Raw genomic sequence first — 8,893 nt, forward strand, 5'->3', positions numbered from 1 at the left:
ATTTTAGCATATGTTAGAAACATAAAAATATTAACATCTTTATCATTTTTGGGTTAAAAATTAATAATAAATATTTAAACTAATAATTTTTCATAATATTTTATTTAAATTGAATAATTAATAAAGTTTAACTTTTAAAAATGAGTCAAAATTTTCATTCCATGTACTCATTTAGAATTAAATTATCAACATAATATTATAAAAAAAATATTTTATATGTAATTAATTAGATTGGTTTTTTAATTTCAAAATTATTTTTAAAATTAAAAAATTCATGAAATAATTTAAAATGATTAATTATATCTTATTTAGTATTTGAAAAGAAATAATAGATTATATATAGCAACATATTAAACCATATATAAAGATTATATATATTAATTTGAAAAGGAATAACATATTATATATATGATATTAAATAAAATTATAGGTTAATTTTATTTTATTTTTATAAAAAAAAATACTATTTTAGCATATGTTAGAAACATAAAAATATTAACATCTTTATCATTTTTTGGGTTAAAAATTAATAATAAATATTTAAACTAATAATTTTTCATAATATTTTATTTAAATTGAATAATTAATAAAGTTTAACTTTTTAAAAATGAGTCAAAATTTTCATTCCATGTACTCATTTAGAATTGAATTATCAACATAATATTATAAAAAAAATTATTTTATATGTAATTAATTAGATTGGTTTTTTAATTTCAAAATTATTTTTAAAAATTAAAAAATTCATGAAATAATTTAAAATTATTAATTATATCTTATTTAGTTTATAAGATATATGACAATAATATTTGAAAATGAATAACAAATTATATATAGCAATAATATTTAATTATATATAGAGATTACATATATTAAATTAAAAAGGAATAATATATCATATAAATTAGGAACACTTGACTTCCATTGAGATTTGCAAGACTAAATCCTATTAAATCAAGTAATAAAAGTATCAGAATTCGCTATCTGCTTCTAACCTATTTTATAATTGAATTAAATTATTCAATATAAGTTTATATGAATTTATTACCTACGGTCAAACATGAGACCTCCTGCCCAGGCTGCCCTAACCCCCTACCTCTGTTTCTTCTTCTTCCCCAGCAAGTCAGCAACACCGTGTTTTGCCTCTTTCTTCTTCTTCCCCAAAACAACAACAGCCCCTACATAGCAACACACGTTTTGCCCTCTTCTTCTTCTTCCCCAACACAGCAACACCACGAAGATGCTCTGATGCACTGATGCAGCCGACAACCCTCTGTCTTCTTCCCCAAACCACGAAGACGCAGCCTCTCGTGGCACGATCTGCTACCTTCCACGGTTCCACCAAGCACCGCACCAAAGATGAAGATTATAGACTCCGGCAATGGTGGATTTCTTCAACTGAGCCTCTTTTTAAAAGCTTTTGAAAGGGTCACGGACTCACAGGTTTGTTTCAAATCTTCACAGGTTTTTTTTAAATTTTCATAGGTTTCATAGGTTTTCTTTTGCAGAGGAATCTCTGATTTCTCTGAAAAATCAAGATTTGTTGTGTGGCTTTTTCCAGAGAATCTATTGAATTTTTTCCCCGAGTTAACCGAGTTAACTCGGAATATCGGTCGACTCATCCGAGTCCAACTGATTCAGGCCGAGTCTAAGTATTAGGTATCGGACTCGTCACGGTCCACTTCGAGGCGGATACAACTCGGCCGAGTCGTACCGGACTCGGCCGATTTTTTGAACACTGCAAGAAACACTTCCTTCCCCCCCACACACACACATATGAGTCCAATCCAAAACTTGTCTACATACACACATAGAAGCGAAAGCAGGATAGACATCTAAAACACACACACACACACACACATATGAGTCCAATCCAAAACTTGTCTACATACACACATAGAAGCGAAAGCAGGATAGACATCTAAAACACACACACACACACACACACACACACACACACACACACACACATGCATCCTGATATGTCTTTCCCCATGGATTCCTACTCCAAGAAACATTTCCTTCCCACACACACACACACACACACACATATGCATCCACACACATATGCATCCTGATATGAGAGACACACACATATGCATCCTGATATGTCACACACACACACACGAAACATTTCCTTCCCACACACACACATATGCATCCACACACATATATGCATCCTGATATGTCACACACACACACACATATGCATCCACACACATATGCATCCTAATATGAGAGACACACACATATATGCATCCTGATATGTCACACACACACACACACACACACACATGCATCCACACACATATGCATCCTGATATGAGAGACACACACATATATGCATCCTGATATGTCACACACACACACACACACACTCTCTCTCTCTCTCTCTCTCTCTCTCCCCATGGATTCCTACTCCAAGAAACATTTCCTTCCCACACACACACACACACACACACACACACACACACACACACACACACATATGCATCCACACACATATGCATCCTGATATGAGAGACACACATATATGCATCCTGATATGTCTCTCCCCATGGATTCCTACTCTAAGAAACATTTCCTTCCCACACACACACACACATATGCATCCTGATATGAGAGACACACACATATATGCATCCTGATATGTCTCTCCCCATGGATTCCTACTCCAAGAAACACTTCCTTAATGATATTCAGTTAGTTAAAGAAAATGATTTTTTTTTATGTTTGGTTGTTTTATAAAATATTCCAAAGAAAATTAAATATAATTAAAATTAGTTAGAAACTTGTGCATTTTAAAATTATTTAATCTTTATATTGATGAGTTGAAATAAATAAAATGAGTTTAAAGTAGTAAATAAAAATAATTTATCATCTTTAACTCTATTTTTTTATTTTCTTTGATTTTTTTCTTTTCTTTTACTTTTCCTTTCTATTTTCTTTCCTTTGCATTTTCCCTCAAATTAGTTCCATCACCATGTCTTTGATGTCCATTCGATCATCGGGTGATTCTTCAGAACATGCTACTCCAATTCTCGCAATTGAGGTAAGGTAATGCTACATTCTACCTTCCACATCACCGTGATTTGCTATATTGTTGGTTGCTTCACCTGACTCCCCAACCAAGTTTGAATCGGCAATCTCCATCACCCCGTTCTGCTAATGCCATCTTCGAGAAACTGTGAAGGCTCAAACCATCTGGAAACATGTGTTCTGTTGGTCTCTTTCCCGTGAACATCTCCAGGAAAAGGATGCCATAGCTGTACATGTCTCCTTGAGGCCACATGGAGCCACCTAGTCCATATTCTACCATGCATATATTCATCTTTTTACTTAAAAGTTCATTGAAAAGTAAGGAAAAAAAAAAAGTCCATTGAAAAGTAAAGCTAATAGGCCGAGTGTAGCTATGCTATCCTGGGTGCCAATTTAAACCAACAATTTCACAACTTATTTTTAGGATTGAGGAAAAAAGACGTAAGGAAGTGTACCTGGAGCGACATAACCGATGGATCCTATTGATGACAAAATCCACTGGGGCAACTGTACCTGCCGAAAATGGAGATTCGATCAACTGAGAGACATGACTCCTTCATTTTTCCTACAAAAAGATGTCCGAACATACCTTCCGAAGCTTAAGTTAGCTTTTTGATTGACTAAAAATAATCCTCTCTCTAGAGAGTTTCTCCGTAGCTTTTTTTGTATTACTTACCCCTTTTGAGAATTCTCTCAGGGTTCTTATATGGATTGGAGGGTTCGTGTCTCTGTTGGGCTAGAGGGGCTTGCGGTAGTCATGATTGCTGCTCATAGGGTGGCGGGGCAATCATGACGTTCCTGGTGCTAGGTGGCGCCTCCATCACTTCAAGTTATAATCACCAGCATGTGGGTTATGTTAGGCAGTCTGAGAAGACCCGTGATTGTCCCATCAAGTACGTCTTGAGTTAAAGGTGAACGATGACTTGTGAGACTTGGTCAAGGACACTGTTTGAGGCGCTTCTCCCAATCCCGGGTAGGCATGGCGTCGGTTAGGCGATAGTATGTTCCGAATAGGATATATCTTGGAAAATTGGATCATCGGCCGAATAAATATATTTCGAGTAAAACAAAGTGATGCCATGTGTCTATGGAAGATTTGCCCATAGGGCCGGAGAAGGGGAGGCCATGTGGCGGATTTGGGAGGGATTCGACAATGCCCCATTTTATATCGCTTATCTCGCTCGGGTAGAAAAGGCGGGATAAAAATGACTTCTCGGAAATTTCCCTCCCCCTTTTAGAATAACGCAACACGCGGTGTCCCAAAAATGGCATTTATGATGGGCGTCGACCTTGAAATCTCTGTCAGGCGGCATGTTATTTCGAAACTTGGTGCGGTTGGGCTCCTTGTCGTTTGGAGTCCTTAGGGATTTTATCCCTATAAATAGTGGGCCAGTGCCTTCAAATGATGCTTTTCATTTTGTCATTTGCTTCTCAAAATTTCTTGGTGCTCCAAAACAGAGGTTCAGGCGACGGTGACATGATTTTAGCTCATCTTTGCGATCTTCTGAAAGTTTCGTCTCTTTTCTTCTTTCCATTTTTCTGCTTCTTGTTTGTGATAATGCTTGCTTGTGGTTGGAAGTTTGGCTGAGTTGGTGGGAACAATGTGGCCATTTCTGAGAGAGTGAGATGCACGGGGGAGAATATGCCGCTAGGGTTGTGCTTTGATGAGTGTTGTTAGGGCATATTGGGGTTGCTTTAACATTTTCTGGGGGTTTTTTCCTCTTTTGAATGTATCGACAAGATGGTTTTTCTGGGTTAGTATACAAGGCGCGGGGGCAAATCCTTGGCTAAGGTTAGCCATTTGGTGTGTGGAATTGGGGTTTGTGGCTTAGGATATCTTTGGGTTGGGTGTGTCAATCAGTAGGATGTTTTGAGCCTGTGTCAGATGGCCGCGTTCTAATCGAACGACTTTATGTAATGCAGGTACAACTCAGTCGAGGATGTTTTCAAAGAAGGATATTGCCGCCTCCTTCAAAGACCGCTTCTCCTTTTCGAATGGCGTATCCGTCCAACTGGTAGAGGGTGGTGCTGTATCCATAGAGAAGTATGAGGATCACACCATGTATTTCACTAAGGAGCAGTTTAACGCGGGGCTTCGCTTTCTACTTCCATCCCTCTTCAAGCAATTCTTCCACTACACAAAAAATCCTTCAACTCTTCTTCACCCTAACGTGGTTAGGGTGTTGATGGGGTGCAACATCCTGGACATGCTGTTTCATTTAAATCTTTCCTTGCTGGAGGTTCTCTTCGTTTACACCATCAAGAAGGGAAAAAAATGACATCTTTAGCCTATTCGCCAACATACTGTCCCTTCAGCTAGTGACGGGCCTCCCTGATTTGATTAAAGGGGGAGCCAAAGGGCACGTGCTGGTTAGGGGACAGTGGGCAGGCTTGATGGAGCATCCAGAGAAGGAATTTTCTCCCAAATGCTCGTTGAGGGTCCCAGGTGGGAATAACTTTTGAATGCTTCCTTTCATAATTTTATGACAAAAATCGACCAATTTGTCTAGGCTGCTGATATGTTCTACTTCTGTCTATGTAGGCGTGGATAAGAGGGGTCATCTAGTTGAGTGGGTGGAGAAAGTCTCGTTCAACCGATTGAACAGGCTGTTTGAGATAGCTGCGAGCGAGAGGAATTACTAGACGCTTCTCTTCTCCCATAACCTCTTGACAGTTGTCCGGGAGTCTTAGCCGTACATTCTCAACATAATCCCTAAGCGGTTGCTTAAGGTGGTGGTGCCCGGAGAGCACTTTGTTATCAAGGATCTCCCATTTTATGCGAAAGCCCATGAGGAGGACCCCCAGGCTCGCCAAGAGCGCCTTAGCCACCGGGAAGAAAGAAGGCAGGAGGGGACCCTGTGGAGAGCCCCTGGCAAGAAACGACGTGCTCCGTCTCCTTCGGCTCGTCCTCCAGTGGAGAAGAAGAAGAGGGTATTGACTAAGGGGATTGTAATTTGGTCTCCGGTCCCTTCATCTTCGTCTACCTCAACTCCTCTTGCCCCCGACCAGTCTTGCTTCGGTCTTTGAGGGCGAATCTAGCTCTCCCAGATGTGCCAATGTTGATGACAAAATCCACCGGGGCAGTTGTACCTGCCGGAAATGGAGATTCGATCAACTGAGAGACATGACTCATTCCTTCTTCCTGCAAAAAGATGCCCGAACACACCCTCCGAAGCTTAAGTTAGCTTTTTGATTGACTAAGAATAATCCTCTCTCTAGAGAGTTTTTCCGTGGTTTTTTTTGTATTACTTAGCCCTTTTGAGAATTATCTCAGGGTTCTTATATGGATTGGAGGGTTCATGTCTTTGTTAGGCCAGAGGGGCCTGTGGTAGCCATGATTTCTGCTCATAGGGTGGCGGGGTAATCATGACGTTCCTGGTGCTAGGTGGCGACTGCCAGAGGGGTGCTCAGGCAGCGCCTCCGACACTTCAAGCTATAATCACTAGCACGTGGATTATGCCAGGCAGTCTGAGAAGACCCGTGATTGTCCCATCAAGCACGTCTTGAGTTAAAGGCGAATGATGACTTGTGAGACTTGGTCAAGGACACTGTTTGAGACGCTTCTCCCAATCCCAGGTAGGCATGGCGCCGGTTAGGCGATAGTATGTTCCGGATAGGATATATCCGGGGAAGTTGGATCGTCGGCCGGATAAATATATTCCGGGTAAAACAAAGTGATGCCACGTGTCTATGGAAGATTTGCCCGTAGGGCCGGAGAAGGGGAGGCCACGTGGCGGATTTGGGAGGGATCCTACAGATCCCATCATCAGTGTCAAACTGGTTTGATCACTACTCAGCATGTCATCAGGTTCAAGAAAGAGCTTGGCTAACCCGAAGTCCCCGACATGGGCAATCATGTCATCATCAAGAAGAACATTGCTTGGCTTTAGATCACCATGAACAATTGGTGTCTGCAATTGGTGATGAAGATAATCCAGAGCATTAGCCACATCAATTGCAATATCTAATCTTTGTCTGAAGCTTAAATTTCTGGATTCGTGATGCAGCCAGCTATCTAGGTTCCCATTAGGCATGAACTCAAATACTAGAGCATTAAAATCACTACCTCTGTTGTCCACACTTGCATATGAAGTTATGATCCTGAGGAGATTTTGATGTTGAATTTGCCCGGAGGACCTTGCACTCAGCCATGAAACTCTTGGAAGCTCCATGCTATTGAAGGTTCAGTACGTTCACTGCAACCGGTCTTTCGCCTTGACTAGGATTTCCTTTGTATACAGAACTAAAACTTCCCATGCCAATCAAGTTGGAGGAAGCAAATGCACAAGTTGCTTTGAGTTGTAAGAAACCCTCAAGTACCCATATCCCAAAGAAGTGGAAGAGGACTTCATTATTGTCTTTTTTCTCCTATAAAGGAGAACTGAAGCCACAATGAAAGCCAAGCAAGAAACATCAGCAATGCTTTTAGCTATAATAATTTTGATTGAAGGATGCTTGCCCTTGGCATGTTGCTGACTCTACAACAGAGCATGGTGGCAGATGCAGTTGAGGGATTTCCCCACAAAGCTTCTTGTTCCCAGTGATTGAAATCCCATTCACATTTTTAAGAACTCCTCCACTTGGAACTACTTCACCTTCAAGGTAGTTAAAAGACAGATTTAAAGTCAGCAAAGCAGAAAGATGTTGTAGTTCTTTGGGAATCGTTCCAGACAAGTTGTTGCATGAAAGATCTAGGAATTGAATTCCTCGCAAAGAGCTAAAGGCCGGGTATTTTTCCCTGGAAAGAATTTCTTGCCATGTTGAGGTACTCTAATACTGAACAGCTGCCAAGTTCCCTGGGAATTTTCCCTGACAAATGTGTTATCAGAAACAAGTAACTCATTTAGGTTTTTCAGTTGACCAACATCTGCTGGAAGAGAACCAGTGAATGAGTTTTGTTGAAGGTAGAGTGATCTCAACTGATTGAAATGACCAATGACATTTTCAGGTACACTACCACTCAACTTATTGTGACTGAAGTCCAGAGTTTCCATATTGTGGCAGTTCCTGAGAGATGTAGGAATGTTCCCATCCAAATTGTTGTAGCTCATGTTAAGGTGGAACAGTTGACTTAAGTTGCCGAGGGTGGACAGTAGCAGACCTGATAGCCTGTTCCAACCGAGGTCCAATTCTCCGAAGTTCTGAAGCTTGCCAATTGATGTGGGAATGATAACAGTGAGATAATTCCGAGTTGCAATGAATTGAATCAAGTTGATGAGGTTTCCAATCTCTTTTGGGATGTTTCCAGATATTTTGTTTTCTCCTAGGACGAGTTGCTGCAGTTGGGTTGAGAGATTGACAATGGAGTTGGGTAACACACCCCCAAAATGATTGCCTTCTGGATTGATTAACCTTAAACCGATGATGTTGGTGAGAGAATTTAGAAAATTTAAATCGCCAGACATTCCCCTTCCTAAACTATTGAAGTCAAGGGTCAACCAATACAGATCCTTGAGCACTCCCAAACTATCAGGGGCTTTCCCAGTTAGATGATTGTCACCAAGATCCAAAAGTTCAAGTCCTGAAATATTGGATAGTGTATCTGGAATTATTCCAGTAAACTGACTCATTGCTATGCCAAACTTGCAGAGTTGAGGAGAACTGAACCTCATGTTTGACATGAAATTTCCAGACAGATGGTTGTCAGTTGCTACAAGTTCAATGACAGATGACAAATTATGGAGGGAGGGAGGAATCATACCAGAGAAGTTATTTGTACCCAGATATAAATATCTCATGCTCTTCAAACGACCTAATTCATGTGGAATATTTCCCTCCAAATGTACGCAATGGACAGCCAAGATGAAAGGTTTCCCAAAGTAAATGGAATGACCCCTCTTAGATAGTTGGCACCAAG

At 40.2% G+C, this 8,893-nt stretch overlaps 1 pseudogene; it reads right to left on the reverse strand.

The window, feature by feature from the left end:
• Positions 1-6,575: 6,575 nt before the first annotated feature.
• Positions 6,576-8,648, reverse strand: LOC117915215 (annotated as a pseudogene).
• Positions 8,649-8,893: the final 245 nt, after the last annotated feature.

Source organism: Vitis riparia, chromosome 5 (genome assembly GCF_004353265.1).
Source record: "Vitis riparia cultivar Riparia Gloire de Montpellier isolate 1030 chromosome 5, EGFV_Vit.rip_1.0, whole genome shotgun sequence".
Lineage (NCBI taxonomy): Eukaryota > Viridiplantae > Streptophyta > Magnoliopsida > Vitales > Vitaceae > Vitis > Vitis riparia.